This window comes from Bubalus bubalis, chromosome 14, assembly GCF_019923935.1.
Source record: "Bubalus bubalis isolate 160015118507 breed Murrah chromosome 14, NDDB_SH_1, whole genome shotgun sequence".
In the NCBI taxonomy this organism is placed as follows: Eukaryota; Metazoa; Chordata; class Mammalia; order Artiodactyla; family Bovidae; genus Bubalus; species Bubalus bubalis.
The window spans coordinates 1,655,655-1,672,515 of NC_059170.1; the positions used below are offsets into that span (position 1 = coordinate 1,655,655).

At 45.1% G+C, this 16,861-nt stretch overlaps 1 long non-coding RNA gene across 3 annotated transcripts in view; it reads right to left on the reverse strand.

Annotated features, from left to right (window-relative positions):
- Nucleotides 1–14,649: 14,649 nt before the first annotated feature.
- The window catches only part of LOC123329108, a 66,693-nt gene continuing 64,481 nt past the window's right edge, over nucleotides 14,650–16,861 (reverse strand). For 2 of the 3 annotated variants that reach the window (XR_006544257.2, XR_006544256.2), the window contains exon 6: nucleotides 14,650–15,633. This is a non-coding gene — a long non-coding RNA (uncharacterized LOC123329108). Of the gene's footprint in view, nucleotides 15,634–16,176; nucleotides 16,754–16,861 lie in introns of those variants that run through there. The other variant, XR_006639919.1, reaches the window with a different exon arrangement.

Sequence of the window (16,861 nt, forward strand, 5' to 3'; positions counted from 1 at the left end):
CATTCAGTTCAGTTCAGTTGCTCAGTCGTGTCCGACTCTTTGCAACCCTATAAACCACAGCAAGCCAGGCCTCCCTGTCCATCACCAACTCCCGGAGTCTACCCAAACCCATGTCCATTGTGTCAGTGATGCCATCCAACCATCTCATCCTCTGTCCTCCCCTTCTCCTCCTGCCCCCAATCTTTCCCAGCATCAGGGTCTTTTCCAGTGAGTCAGCTCTTTGCATCAGATGGCCAAAGTATTGGCGTTTCAGCTTCAACATCAGTCCTTCCAATGAACACCCAGGACTGATCTCCTTTAGGATGGGCTGGCTGGATCTCCTTGCAGTCCAAGGGATTCTCAAGAGTCTTCTCCACACCACAGTTCAAAAGCATCAATTCTTCAGCACTCAGCTTTCTTTATAGTCCAACTCTCACATCCATATATGACCACCGGAAAAACCATAGCCTTGACTAGACGAAGCTTTGTTGGCAAAGTAATGTTTCTGCTTTTTAATATGCTGTCTAGATTGGTCATAACTTTCCTTCCAAGGAGTAAGCGTCTTTTAATTTCACGGCTGCAAGCACCATCTGCAGTGATTTTGGAGCCCAGAAAAAATAAAGTCAGCCACTGTTTCCACTGTTTCCCCATCTATTTGCCATGAAGTGATGGGACCAGATGCCATGATCTTCGTTTTCTGAATGTTGAGCTTTATGCCAACTTTTTCACTCTCCTCTTTCACTTTCATCAAGAGGCTCTTTAGTTCTTCTTCACTTTCTGCCATAAGGGTGGCATCATCTGCATATCTGAGGTTTTTGATATTTCTCCCGGCAATCTTGATTCCAGCTTGTGCTTCTTCCAGCCCAGCGTTTCTCATGATGTACTCTGCATACAAGTTAAATAATCAGGGTGACAATATACAGCCTTGACATACTTCTTTTCCTATTTGGAGCCAGTCTGTTGTTCCATGTCCAGTTCTAACTGTTGCTTCCTGACCTGCATACAGGTTTCTCAAGAGGCAGGTCAGGTGGTCTGATATTCCCATCTCTTTCAGAATTTTCCAGAGTTTGTTGTGATCCACACAGTCAAAGGCTTTGGCATAGTCAATAAAGCAGATATTCATGTTATTAGTTACTCTTTAAAAACCCCTATTTTAGTGACTGCATAACATCTCATCAAAAAGAATTCCATCTATTGACATTTATTTTTGAATGCATTCAGAAGAGCTAGTTAATCTCCCATACATTCTGTAAATTGTATATAAAAGGGCTTTAGAATTTGCCAGATTTATCTCCATATAAAACAGATGAGAAAATGGAGCAGAGAGAACAAGTCACAGAATGACCTGCTGCACAAAAAGAATGAGAATTCTGGTCCCTTTATTCTCAGACGAATACGTTCTTTGTAGTATCTCAAGCTGTCTTTCCACATGCCCCCGTTTAATGATCTGACCCTTGGCTGGCAGTGCCACGCTGTATTTAATCACTTGTTCTAACTATTGACTTGGCTTTCCACCCAAATAAAAGCTGGATGTTCTCAGGGTGTGCAGCTCAAATGCAAGGCTTGCCGCTCTGGGAGCAGAACACATAAACAAGTAACCCTCACCCTCTGCACCCAGCCGGCCACAGCAGGAATGCCTCATGGTAGACTGAAGTATTATATGATTCCAAGAAAGCTTTATTACCAGACACATGGAAGGTGGATGAATTTAATGCCAGATCATTTTGAGCTATAATAAAGAAGATAACAGCTTGACTTCAGACATGATATGTAAACATATGGCTCTGCAAATTACCGTGGGCTTACATGTTCAGTGTAATGAATCCCAACATGCGCATGCATTACGCAGGTTCAAAACCAGCAGTAGGCTGTGTGCTTACAGTCTACTTGACAGGAGCCAAAGAGGACCTGGTCTGGAAATGGTCGAAGGGGGCTCTCGGTGAGGGATAAATATACAACCCTAGTCAAATGTTTGTAATTGATTTGCAGGGGGAAAGAGGCAGGAAGTAAGGCCAAAGGAGAAGGGCAATCAGTGTTATCCCAGGCAGAGGTGAGAATGACGTTCCCAGGGTTTCCCAGGTAGTCCAGTGGTTAAGAATCCACCTTCCAACGCAGGAGGCTTGATCCCCAGTCGGGAAACTAGATCCCGCAGGCCACAACTAAGAGCTTGCATGCCACAGCTGAAAACCCCGCACACCACCGTGAAGGATTAGAGCACCAAAGAACGGATGCTTCCGAACCCTGGTGCTGGAGAAGATGCCTGAGAGTCCCTTGGGCTGCAGGGAGATCCAACCAGTCCATCCTAAAGGAATTCAACACTGAACATTCACTGGAAGGACTGATGCTGAAGCTGAAGCTCCAACACTTTGGACACCTGATGGGAAGAGCTGACTCACTGGAAAAGACCCTGATGCTGGGAGAGATTGAAGGCAGGAGGAGAAGGGATGACAGAGGATGCGATGGTTGGATGGCATCACCGACACAATGGACATGAGTTTGAGGAAGCTCCAGGAGGTGGTGATGGACAAGGAGGCCTGGTGTGCTGCAGTCCATGGGGTCGCAAAGAGTCGGGCACAACTGAGTGACTGAACTGAGTTAAACTGAACTGAAGCCACAGCGAAGAGGCCATGTGCAACTGAGACCTGGTGCAGCGAAATAAATAAATGTTTTTTTAAAGATATAAATCAACTCTTATATAAAGTCATAGAAAGTCTTGATGAAAAAAATAGTCACATCTCAACAGAAAAGCTGAGTTTATTTTTCAATTTACATTTTGTTCTGTAAGAAGTTAAATGCATTATGTACAATCTGAGGAGCTGAATCCAGTTACTGCATCTCCCCAAACACATCATTCGCCTTGGTGATCTTGTATGTGCTCATTCAAAGTCTCTTTGAAATGCAACTTGAAGGATAAGTGACTTTTCTTTGACTGTTTCATTAAATGCCTTCCCCTCTAGGAATTCAAAAGCGAATCCAAAGATGCAGGTCTGTGAGATACTTTACTTAATTATTGATGGGTGCAGTTGAGGCCAGGATCTAACAAGTTAGCTCAGCTCTGCTGAGGGAGGAAATAGCTCACTGAAATGCAAAACAGAACCTTCTCTACATGTGGCTTGGCCTTCAGCATCCCTGGGGTGATCTCAACTATAGTGAAAAATGTTGTATTTAGAGATGCTCATGATTAGGGTACTTCCCCTCTGACTCAGCGGGTCAAGAATCCACCTGCCAAGGCAGGAGACACAGGAGAGGAGGGCCAATCCCTGGGTCAGGAAGATTCCCTAGAGGAGGAGATGGCAACCCACTCCAGTACTCTTGCCTGAAAAACCCTATGGACAGAGGAGCCTGTCAGGCTTCAGTCCAGAGGGTTGGAAAGAGTCAGACTCGACTGCCCACGAGCAGGAGCCTGTCAGAATAGGGTTAGGGTGGAGCTGCTGAGAAATGGGTCAGGCTGGCATCGGCCAGGACCAAACGGCGGAGTTAAAGATGATGACAGTTTCAGTTTAGGAAGAAGAGATTTAATAATCATGGAATCACACGAATGAGAGTTTGGCATCTAAGTAAGAGAAACGTCATGTTGAAAAGAAACAGTCTGTGAATATGGAATCTGATCCAGAACAGAAGTGGAGGGTACAGTGGTGTCAGCAAAGATTTCCTCAAGGAAGTGATGCTTGAGCTGAGATGCTGGAGCGATGCTGAAGGGTCAGGAGGGGAGAGCGTTCTGATGCGTGTTGCACAGCGTGTGCTTGTTGCATAGTTTCTACCTGACAGTTCGTGCCTCTTACTCCCCTACCCCTGTCTCACTCTCCTCCCCTCCGTCTCCCTGCTGGTAACCGCTAATTCGTTCTCCATGAGTCTGCTTTTTTCTTTTTTTTTAATATTTACTAGTTTGTTGCATTTTTTAGATTTCTCATATAAGTGATATCATACAGTATATCTTTCTCCATCTGACTTATTTCACCAAACACAATGCTCTCCAAAGCCATCCACGCTGTTGCAAATGAAAAAATTTCTTTCTTTTTTGTTTTATGGCTGAGTAAGTAGTATTCCAGGTGCCTGGCAGGCTACAGTCCATGGGGTCGCAAAGAGTCGAACATGACTGAGCGACTAAGGACAGCACAGCACAAGTAGTATCCCGGTGTGTGTGCGTGTGTGTGTGTGTGCACGTGTGTGTGTGCACGCATATGTGTGTGCATGTGCACGCGCGTGTGTGTGTGTGTGTGCCCATGTGCTGCACAGTGTGTCCACCTCTTCGTGACCCCACGGACTGCAGCCCGCCAGGCTTCTCTGTCCATGGGATTTCCCAGGCAAGAATAGTGGAGTGGGTTGCCATTTCCTCCTCCAGGGGATCTTCCCGAACCAGGGATCGAACCCTCATCTGCTGTATCTCCTGCGCTGGCAGGCCACGGAGCCGCCTGGGGAGCCGGTAAAGAGTGTATACATGTGTGCGCCCTGGCTTCTGTGCCCCTTCATCAGCTGATGGACACTCAGGTTGTCTCTGTATCTTGGAAACTGTGACTGATGCTCTGTGGACACTGGGGTGCATGCAACTGTTTGAATTAGTGTTTGGGGATTTGGGGGGGATATATACCCAGGAGTGGTGCTGCTGGGTCATACAGTAGTTCTATTTTTAGGTTTTTGAGAAATTCCCATACTGTTCTCTATTGTGGCCATACCAATTTACATGCTTTTAAATTCATGCTTTTAAATGGGATGGTTTTTAAGGTCTTAGTGAGAAGGCATTATCTGAGTAAAGGCCTGAAGCAATTAATGAGAAGAGCCATGTAGATATTTGGAGGGGGAGAAAAGACATTTTTGAGGAGAAAATGGAAGACGGGAAGTCCTCGGATGGTATCTGTGGTGAAGATGAGTTCTGGACATCTTGGATGGCTGCTGGAGAGGCTGACGGGCAGAGAATTCACATCTGTGTGTGCTGGCCGTGGGATGTAGAGGTTACAGGGCTGGCCAGAGATGACATGACCTTAGGAGAGGCAGTATAGTCCAGGGGTTATTGGCAGGGGCTCAGGAAACAGACTCAAGTCTGAGTTGCGACTCTGCCACACGTGTGCAGGTCACACCAACCCCCAGCCTTGGTTTGCTTGTCTGCAAAATGGAGGCAGTATGACGGACCTCACAGTCATTGGCAAGATTAAGGAAATGATGTGGGAAAGGCCAGAGCAGACGCTGCCCAAAGCCTGCTCACATCATCCCGGCTACTCTGCAGGCCAGCAAAGCCTGCGGCATCCACACCTACAGCTGACTGCCTTCTCTTGGCCTGGTGGGCATCTCCTGCCTGGGCACGTGCTTGGCACGCACCTGAGAAAGAGCCAGACTGGGGAAGATCTCCCCAGAAATGACCCTGAAACACAGCCACCGCTTCCTGGCCTCTTGGGGGACAGCCCTGGCTTGTTATGCATACTCCCCGCCCCCCGCCCCAGGTCCCAAAGGAATTGGGCCCCAGTGGCCCATAGGGTGGAGAAGGCAATGGCACCCCACTCCAGTACTCTTGCCTGGAAAATCCCTTGGACGGAGGAGCCTGGTAGGCTGCAGTCCATGGGGTCGTACAGAGTTGGACACGACTGAGCGACTTCACTTTCACTTTTCACTTTCACTTTTCACTTTCATGCATTGGAGAAGGAAATGGCAACCCACTCCAGTGTTCTTGCCTGGAGAATCCCAGGGGCGGGGGAGCCTGGTGGGCTGCCATCTACGGGGTCGCACAGAGTCCGACACGACTGAAGCGACTTAGCAGCAGGCCCATAGGGGCACCTGCCCTTCAATGCACAGGTTACACCCCCTCCTGCCTTCCTGCTCCAGTCCCCGGTGCCTTGCAGAGCTTCCTGGGAGAGCGTCACGCCCCTGCCTCCTGCAGGAGGGAACATGACTGTGCCTGTGCAGAGAGCCCGCTGCAGCGAGCACTCAAGAAAGGAGGGTGTTTACAGCTACAGTGATAGAGGGCTCGGAGTTGGGGGCGCCGCACTCAGAATCCTGAGGCCAGAGAAAGAGGAGCCCCATTCAGGGCAGGTTCTAGAATTTAGAGACCATCCAGGCTCTTTATCAGGGAACTCCGCCTACACCGGGCTTGAGCCAACAGAAATGATCTAACACTGGGGATGGAAACTGATCTGAGAAGGGGGACGGGAAGCCACCAGAAAGACAGAATCTATAATAAGACAAATTCAGTACCAAAGACAGTCTTCATCATTTAACTCCTCTATGAAGAAAACCATCTACCAACCCTCTCACCTCCATATCCCCAGGGAACTGGCTCCAGGACCCACCACAGACCCTAAAACCTACAGGTGCTCACGTTCCTTATATAAAATAGCTTAGGAGAATTGCCCTCCAATTCAACCATACGGAACCTACAGCTCAACCAGCCAAGGATCAGAAACAGGTGAATGTGAATTCACCTGGGTGAATGTGCGTGCACAGCTCGTGGATGCAGTGAGCCAACCGTGAATTTCACAGCGTGGAGCAGCCTTATCAGCAAGAAAGGGAGCTTATCTCTTACTCTGCACGTGTCTTTTATTTCTCTCTTCAAAAGCAATGGCCTTTGGTTGTGTTTTTAATATCATCGTGTTTGCATTTAATTCCAAATCAAAGCTGACAGAAGGCTCCCGATTCGTTGAAACTGCATTCCTGCATTCACCTGGCTTTCTCCCGGCCCCTTCTTGATTCTGGACTTTGTATTGAAAATTGGGAGAACTGTTACAAACACGGATGATCTATAACTGAGTGACTGCAGTCTGAAAACCGAATTTACCGCAGAGCTATAAAAATGGTGCTATTAGGGCAGGCTGTCGAGAAATGATTAATAAGCGGAACCGGCCATCATTTCTTTCCATGTTCCTGCTGCGGTCGGCCATCAATCTGAAATTGCCACCTACCCCCACCACACGTCACCCCCGCACTTCTCCATAGGGAGCAAGATGTCTTCTTCACAAAGGAGAAAACGGATGAGATTAAGCTTTGCCTTCCTATACAGATGATTCTGTGTGTGTGTGTGTGTGTGTGACGGTCCTTGGATGAGCACGGGGCCATTTCTGGGCAATTCAGTGATGTAACATTTCATTAGTGCACTGATGTGGCAAATGATTCATATTTCTGTTCCACCGGACCGTGAATTGAAAAATGCCCATAAAAGCTGAGCCTGGGGTCACAAACATTATTTTAAAATTCACTGTGAGTTAAGGGGAAAAATCAGTTTATCTAGATATGTATGCTAACTTCCATTAAGAACTTTATTAGTAAGGACTTATATGAAAAACTTAACCCAAATACGAAAGTAAGGAAAGCAAGGACTGCTCTCTCATCCTCTCACATTCCCAAGTTTTGCAGTGCGATTGCTGCTCTTTCAGGGGTTATGGCTGAAGAACTATCACCAGCACACTATTTTGATGTCTCAGAAGCATAATCCCCACAGCAGGCACTGTACGGAGGAATAAATTGGCGAGGATGGGTATGCCCCAGAAGAAATGTCAAACTTACAGTATTTCTAATCCAAAGTTTAGAAAATTCATAAAGAAAAAAATGTCTAAGGTAAATCCATTTCCTTATTAAAATGTGTTAAAAATAATAGCAACAATTACTTAGGAGAATTAGGTTCCATGTTTGTTTCTACCACTGTGAAATTTGACTTTTAAAAATGTTGAGTATTTGAATGGCATTTCAGTCATGTAGAGAGGAGTGATTAGGTGACCCAGCACATTCACTGAAAAGAATCACATCTTAATCAACTCTGCCAACAGAGCGGGAAGAGTCGGCTGAGTCTCGGCTCTGGCCTGACAAGCACACGTTGGACTGAAGTTCAAGAAGGCAGGATGGGGACATCCCGGTAGTGCAGTGGTTGAGACTCCACACCCAGTGCAGGGGCCCAGGTTCCATCCCCGTCAGGGAACTAAGTCCCACCTGTCACACAGCCTGTCACACTAAGCCCTGGCACAGCCAAATCAATAAATATTTAAAAAAAAAAAAAAAAAAAAAGAGGCTGCAAAGAGCATGGTGATCTCACTGCGGTGAGAAGGTGAAGACTGAGGCTCAGGAAGGCAGAGCCTGCTGGAGGACACACAGTGGAGCTCCAGGAAAGAGGCAGCTATGGAGAAAGAGCGCCAGACGCGCACGGAGGGCCCCTGCATCTGCTCAGAATGATAAGCCACGTAGGCGTAGAGAAAAACTCCACAAGGCTGAGCCAAGAATGACCAGGAGCTGTAAGATGAACTGTGCTCAAAACCAATTAAGAGGCCCCAGCACCGCTGCTCTTTCCAGGGGTACTGCCTCCATGGGCTTCCCAGCTGGCGCAGCGGTAAACAGCCCACCTGCCAGTGAAGGAGATGCAAGAGATGCAGGTTCAGTCCCTAGGTCTGGAAGACCCCCTGGAGGAGGAAATGGCAACCCACTCCAGTATTCTTGTCTGGGAAATCCCATGGACAGAGGAGCCTGCTGGGCTACAGTCCTTGGGGTCACAAAGATTCAGACACGACTGAGCAACTAAGTGCACACACACACACACACACACACACTGCCTCCAGCATGGGAACAGGCCTGGGTCAGACCAACAGCAGATGAGAGATGACATTGAGGAGAGTCCAACTATTCTGGTCAATGCCATCTGGACCAGCCAACTAAGCCCTATACAACTGAGTCCATCTAACCATCAGAGCCACTGACTTGTTCTGTAGATGACACAGCAATAAGTTCAGCTGAAATCAACCAAATTCTACAAGGATCAAAATTACCCATCTGATCCATAGCCTCATTCAGCTCAGTTCAGTTCATTCAGTTGTGTTCAACTCTTTGTGACCCCATGGACTGCAGCATGCCAGGCTTCCCTGTACATCACCAACTCCCGGAGTTTACTCAAACTTGTGTCCATTGAGTTGGTGATGCCATCCAACCTTCTCATCCTCTGTTGTCCCCTTCTCCTCTTGTCTTCAATCTTTCCCACCATCAGGGTCTTTTCCAATGAGTCAGCTCTTTGCATCAGTTGGCCAAAGTGTTGGAGTTTCAGCTTCAGCATCAGTCCTTCCAATGAATATTCAGGACTGATTTCCTTTAGGATGGACTGGTTGGATCTCCTTGCAGTCCAAGGGACTCTTAAGAGTCTTCTCCAACACCACAGTTCAAAAGCATCAATTCTTCGGCGCTCAGCTTTCTTTATAGTCCAACTCTCACATCCATACATGACTACTGGAAAAACCATAGCTTTGACTAGACAGACCTTTGTTGGCAAAGTAATGTCTCTGCTTTTTAATATGCTGTCTAGGTTGGTCATAACTTTTCTTCCAAGGAGCAAGAGTCTTTTAATTTCATGGCTGCAGTCACCATCTGTAGTGATTTTAGAGCCCCCCAAGTCTCTCACTATTTCCATTGCTTCCCCATCTATTTGCCATGAAGTGATCAGACTGGATGCCATGATCTTAGTTTTCCAAATGTTGAGCTTTAAGCCAACTTTTTCATTCCCCTCTTTCACTTTCATCAAGAGGCTCTTTAGTTTTTCTTCAATTTCTGCCATAAGAGTGGTGTCATCTGCATATCTGAGGTTATTGATATTTCTCCCAGAAATCTTGATTCCAGCTTGTGCTTCCTCCAGCCCAGCATTTCTCATGATGTACTCTGCATATAAGATAAATAAGCAGGGTGATGATATATAGCCTTGATGTACTCCTTTTCCTATTTGGAGCCAGTCTGTTGTTCCATGTCCAGTTCTAACTGTTGCTTCTTGACCTGCATACAGATTTCTCAGGAAGCAGGTAAGGTGGTCTAGTATTCCCATCTCATGAAGAATTTTCCACAGTTTGTTGTGAGCCACACAGTCAAAGGCTTTGGCGTAGTTAATAAAGCAGAAGTAGATGTTTTTCTGAAACTCTCTTGCTTTTTTGATGATCCAGTGGATGTTGGCAATTTGATCTCTGGTTCCTCTAGCCTCATAATCAATAACAAACATTCACTGAGTCACTGTGTTTGGGGGAGGAGAGTTGTTACACAACAACAGCTAACTAAGAAGATCATATAACTGATATTTAACGAATTCTAATCACATGATTTTAATATGACATATTTACTTACATTTTAAAAAATTTCTTAATTACCCAAAAGTAATGAGGGGAGATATGACTGTTAGGGCGAATCTTTCCAATTATTTTCTTTGCTATGACCTTTAATAACATTAACAAATGATGCTGGAAAATTACCTTGTGTTTTTCTCCTTCCTGGCTATTTGCATAACATTATGAGCAATCTTCCCTCTCTGCGCCTGGGGAGTGGGATGACTGACATGGTATAAACGCTTCAAAATCTTCCAAGCTTGGGCCTGAAGACTTGGCATCTTGCATCACAAGCAACACTTTCTTAGACCAAGAGGTTTTGTTTCTGAATAGCAACTCTGAGAAATGCTTTCTTACTTGGGTGGCGTTACTACGACGACAGTCCCACATGGCTCTTTAGCGCAAGTTCCTTCTTTCAATTAGCAGGCTGAGATTCCTCCTCCTCCCCAACCTCTTCCCTGAAGAAACTTCCCAAACATCCCTGGCTCTTCTCCTTCCTTTGGGTGTCTGAATGATGCCACGAGGAATTTGCTAATTAGAATATCTTAGTGTTTGGTGATGGCTTTTGTAATGTTGAAAAAGCTTTTGTAGAGTAGGTTTTTCCTAAGAGATATTTTTCCCCCAAAGGGACAATCCTGTGGTGTATATCTGTACAACTCTCATTTCTTCAAAGAGGGAATTAGGAGTAGGTCTCTGACAGGGTTAGGTTGCATGTCGGACGGGGTTAAGAACATAGAATAACACTGAATTGGAATGCTTCCTTAATTCTGCGTGACCTTTGGTAACTCATCTAACGCTTTTCTGAGAACGTTCAGGTATTAGCCTTATTGTTGTTAGCCGCTAAGTCATGTCCAACTCTTTGTGACCCCATGAACTGTATGTAGTCCGCCCGGCTCTGTCCATGGGATTTCCAGGAAAGAATATTGGAATGGGTTGCCACTTCCTCTTCCAGGGGATCTTCCTGACCCAGGGATCAAACCTGGATCTCCTGTATTGGCAGGTGGATTCTTTACCAATGAGCCATCTGAGAAGCTTATTCCAGTATGTCACCAGATAGAATGATGATGAATTATGATGAGCTCTGACGAGACCAAGATGAACAAGGTCCCCTCTTCATGCAGCTTAAGCTGTCAAGTTAGATCGCGATACGGTCCAGGAAGATGGTATAGAGATTTCCTTTTTCTGGCCTCTGGCATGGCTGTAATCTCACCGTATCCGCCTGGATTGCCGACCCTGTCCACGACGCCAGTACTCTGCTGCCCACACTGTCCGCTGAACCCGCGGGAGGCAAGGCACGACCTAAGAGGCTAGAAGAAAACTCGAAGCGTCCTAGGACCTGCAGACACATTTATTCACTCCTGCCTGGCAAGCAGCCATAGCAGCAGACACAACATAACACAGCCCCCCAGCGATTTTCCAGGTGAAGCTTATATAACAAAAGCAGCCCGAGTCCGCGGTACCTGGGACGCGCATGCGCAGTGCTATAAGCGCGCTCAGCCGTTACGTAATCATTATTTACAAGATGCGGGGCGAGAGCGAGAGCGCCCTGGGGCGAAAGAGCCTGACCACGCCGTCTTGGCTAATTTGCTCCTTCCCTACACCATCGTTCTGCATTATGTGAGGTTTAGTGAGGAAATGCAGGTAAATGTCAGCTGGGATTGCCTTCAGCGATGAGTACAGAGAGCCCGAATTGAAGTCTAGGGTTCTTAGGTAACAAGAAGAATGGAACTAGACAGTTACTGGTCTTATTCCAGGGGCTCTACGTGGGACAGTCTCTTGGCTTTTCCCTCAGACTCAAAATGCAGCTGCTGCGGTTCAGCTATTAGCACTGTAGACTGAGCTACCAGTGTTCTTCATAAAGCAGCAGCAGTCCAGAGCGCATCCAAATGACTTCAGGTATGACCGCCTGCATCACGGCCACGGCTGGGTGGAGGGGAAGCTGGAACGTGGTTACGCAGACTCCCAAAGACGAGTGGGTGCAGATCGGTGCTGGATCCATCAGTCCTGAGTGCTGACCACAAACACCCAACTCGAGTATGGAGTCGAGTGAGGACTCAGCACCGAGTAGTTATCTGTCTGTTTGTGTTCTGAAGTTCTAGACACAAAAAGTTTCTCTAGATGAAGTGGGCTGATGTAGACAGCCAGGAAATTGAATTTGCTTTGATCCAATCAATTTAGAGTCAACCAGCATTTCCCTGGGACTGAGAATAACTGTTCAGAGAATTTTAAATAAAAAGGCAACTATATCCAAGTCTCATTGGAAAATGTAATTTATAAAAGAAGGAGCAGGACTTCCCTGGTTGCACAGTGGGTGAGAATCCGCCTGCCAATGGAGGGGACATGGGTTCAGTCCTGGGCCCAGAAAGATTCCACATACTGAGGTGCAACCAAGCCCACGCACCCCAACTACTCAGCCCCTCCTCTGGAGCCCAAGAGCCACACCTAATAAATCCTGTGAGCCCCCCAGAGCCCGTGCTCCACAACAAGGGAAACCACCACAATCAGAAGCCCATGCTCCACACCCAGAGGGTAGCCCCCGCTCTCCACAACTGGAGAAGGCAACCAGACCTGTGCAGCCAAAAATAAGTGTCACAAATAAATAAAAGAGCAGTACTCTATAGAAAGAATTGTTGTTCAGTCGCTAAGTCGTGTCCAACTCTTTGCAACCCCATGGACTGCAGCACACCGAGCTTCTCTGTCCTTCACTATCTCCCTGAGTTTGCTCAAACTCAAGTCCATTGAGTCGGTGATGCCATCCAACCATCTCATTCTCTGTGGCCCCCTTCTCCTCTTGCCCTCAGTCTTTCCCAGCATCAGGGCCTTTTCCAAAGATTGAGCTCTTTGCAAAGAGGCCAAAGTATTGGACCTTCAGTTTCAATATCAGTCCTTCCAATGAACATTCAGGACTGATTTCCTTTAAGATTGACTGGTTTGGTCTCTTTGTAGTCCAAGGGACTCCCAAGAGCTTTCTCCAGCACCTCAGCTCAAAAGAATAAATTCTTCAAGCCTTCTTTCTGGTCCAACTCTCACTTCCATACATGACTACTGGAAAAACCACAGCTTTGACTATACGGACCTTTGTTGGCAAAGAGATGCCTCTGCTTTTTAATATGCTATCTAGGTTGGTCATAGTTTTTCTTCCAAGGAGCAGGTGTCTTAATTTTGTGGCACAGTTGCCGTCCGTGTTGATTTTGGAACCCAAGAAAATGAAACCTGCCACTGTTTCCCCTTCTGTCTGCCATGAAGTAATGGGACCGGATCCCATGATCTTAGTTTTCTGAATGTGAAGTTTTCAGTCAGCTTTTTTTCACTCTCCTCTTTCACCTTCATTGAGAGGCTCTTCAGTTCCTGTTTACTTTCTGCTGTTAAAGTGGTGTCATCTACGTATCTGAGGTTGTTGATATTTCTCTCAGGAATCTTGATTCCAGTTTGTGATTCATTCAGTTTGGATAGAAGAAATAATAGTTTACAAACTGCAGACTGAGGAACTCTCAGGAAACCTTTAGAATACACTGGAATGCTGAGAATGATCCCACGAGATCTTTTAAATTTCATGCTTTCAGTTAAATAATAATAAAACTCCCTCCAAATTAACATCAGGGCATTCTGGATTACGTGGATGATTTCTGCATTAGTCAAGTGAGATTAAGTTATGTTGCTATAACAAAAACCTTCTAAACCTCAGTGATGAAGACAATCAGAGGCTACTTCTCACTGCAAGGCCATGGGTGGGCTGAGTGATGGAGGCTGCTTCAGATGGATGGAAATATCAAAACATGTCCCCAGTGGCTGAGCTGGAACGAGCACACAGGATACTGTTCGTTGGTTCTTACTGCGTCTGCTCGCTTTTCCTTGACCAAGTCACGCCCATCCCTACACTTAGCTTCATGCAGAGGGGAACATGCAATCTTCCTGTATGTTTCAGAAAGGGGGCATAAACTCAGAGTGCAGCAGTAACATCTGTACTCAGCAGCGTACATCTGAGGATTGCCAGTCCTTCTCAGTATAAAATTATGTGTGTATGATTGAGTTGAGGTTGTTTATACCACTATAATTTAATCTCTCCTTTTACAAAGAGAAGAATAGAAGTGAACCTGGCAGGTAAACAGTTCACTCATAACAATAGATGGAATAAAAAGCCATAGTCCATCAAACAAATGAGCCGCTCAAACAGATTAAAAATGGTGGGAGAATGGAGTAATCACCTGGCATGAACTATTATAAACACACTTGGCCTGGTTGTTGTTTCGTCGCTAAGTCATGCCCAACTCTTTGTGACCCCATGGACTGTAGCCAGTAAGACTCCATAAAATTTCCCAGGCAAGAACACTGGAAAGGGTTGCCATTTCCTTCTCCAGGGGATCTTCCCAGCCCAGGGATCGAATCGGAGTCTCCTGCCTTGGCAGGTGGGTTCTTTAGCATATTAAACTTAGGAAAACCTTGGTTCTAGCTGTTACAACATTTTCACTTTGCCAGCAGAAGTTTGGATTCGGCAAACATAACGACATCTATTATGTTGATATTTTCCAGTTCGGTTTTACTGGTTTTAGAGTTTCATTTGAAATTAATTTGTAAATCTGTTGTGGTTTTATAGTTGTATATGAGAAATAAAAGTAAGAAGACTGTCATAGTTTGGCTTGTTTATTAAATAACATTATAATAGAAGCAATTTAAGCCAACACAGGGGTTCTGCAAGAATGTTTTTCCTTCAAATGGTTCCTGAACTTTATAAAAGTTGGAGACATATGGTGCAAATTGTTTGAAAATTGCTCAAAATCACCCAACCAAAATCTCCTGGGTTATAGTGAAATCCCTAACTGGTTGTACAATATAAGGTCACAGGCGGTATAGTGTAGTGTGTACCAAGCTCTGAGGTTAAAACCTGTGTTTAGATGCTGGCAACACCATTTATGAACTATAGAAACTATGGAAAATTTTACACCTCGTCTGAGCACAAATTGTCTCACTCCTAAAAATGAAGTATCAGCATAGTAACTTCCTCAGGCTGGGGCAAAGTTTAAGAGAGATGACATACATAATCGCGGCCGTACTGTGAGTGTTGTCTCAGTGGCCACAGTTTTTATGATTATTGCTGTTGTTGCTTTTGTTACAAGTCTCAGGGAGAGATAAAGCCTCTCAATGAGCTTTTCCTCAAATGAACCGAAACAGCAGAATCCCAAACCCTCAGCCCCCAGAAACACATCACCTGGTTTTACCCAAGTAGATGAATTTGGCCTGAAGTGAATTGGGAATCTGGCGGTTTTTTGAGGCCCTTAATTAAAGGAGTGAATCATGTCAGATAATTAACATGCAACCTTCATAAGCAGTAATCATTACAGGAGTGGAAATATTAGCCCCGGGAGTTACATGGAAAGCATAACAGCCACTTGGATGTTTCTGAACGTTGGTTCTCAAGTCAGATCTTCACGACGCTGCGCACGATACATTACTGAGCAAAACTGTGGTCGCTGAGCTTCCCTGACGGTTCAGTGGTAAAGAATCCATCTGCAGCTCACGGGACTCCAGACCCCCAGAGGAGGGCGTGGCAGCCCACTCCAGCATTCTCGCCTGGGAAATCCCAAGGACAGAGAAGCCTGGCGGGCTATAGTCTCTGGGGTTGCAAAAGAGTCAGACACGAATTAGCAACTAAACAAAAGAAACAGCATCAGGAGTTGAAGACTCTCATTTCACTGCTACCTTCGCATTTACTTTGTCTACTTTCCCTTACGGGGTTTTCTGGAGCAAGGAAAATGCTACAAAGCAAAACCTGATTTCAAAGGACTGAATCACGAGTGTGGCTTTCTGGTTGGTGGTGGTGGTTTTGTTTTGAGTTTGCTGGAAACAGTCTTCTTTTCTGTATATCTACCTTACAGAGCCACTAAAAGACATATTTCCACTTGGGTATATAAATATTTATAATCCAATATGCAGAACATGGCAACAATAAAATGTAAGCACATTTTTTAAAACATCGATGACTTTAATTTGGTGTTGGCAATTAGAATTTCCAAAACACAGAGGCTATGAATATATGAGTACCTAAATTGATCTCCAATGAACCATCTTTCATAAACATATGCATCTTTTATGCTCTGTAAACACCAAAGGCCTTGAAAAGCTATTGCTCAACAAATAATTTTTTAATGCCACTTTCTTATTACAACAGCCCAAAGTCATAAGGTAAATTGTCAACTAATGAATTTCTTCCACAGGTTAGAATTTGAAATGAAACATCCCAGAAATTCTGCTCATGACATTGAAATTCAAAGGGTGTTATGCATAAGTACAGGCTTCAAAAAGTAATTGGTAATAAATGGAGCAAATGTCTCACATTATTCCCAACCTAATTTTCAAATTTGATCTTCTGAGTGTAAAACTCAAGGCAAAACAATAACCAATCATGCAGCTAATTGCTGTGAAATACAAAGGCATCTTCCCACCAATTTATTTTGTAATATAGTTTGGTTTTATTTACCTCTGATGCACTCAAAACATTACGATTTGTTTATCCTTATGAAAATTAACAGTAAACAGAGTCTTAATTTGGGAAACGGGAACTGGAGAGTAAGACTTCTTGGGATTATTTACAAAATGATTTGTCTTTCTGTCTTCCTTTTCCAAGCAGGAAATAAAATGCTTATTCACAGGCTGAAAAAAGGTAGTGACCTCTAAGGTAAGGAGATCTGTTCTTTCCAATAGAGACAGGTAGTCAAGTTTCAATCACAATTGATCTTTAAGAAAAAGGGCAAGATGGATTTGACTTAGGTTTCATATTTCCCTCAAAACTGATGAAAGTTTACCTGCTAGATGTTCTAACTATATTGTGTCTAAATATTTCT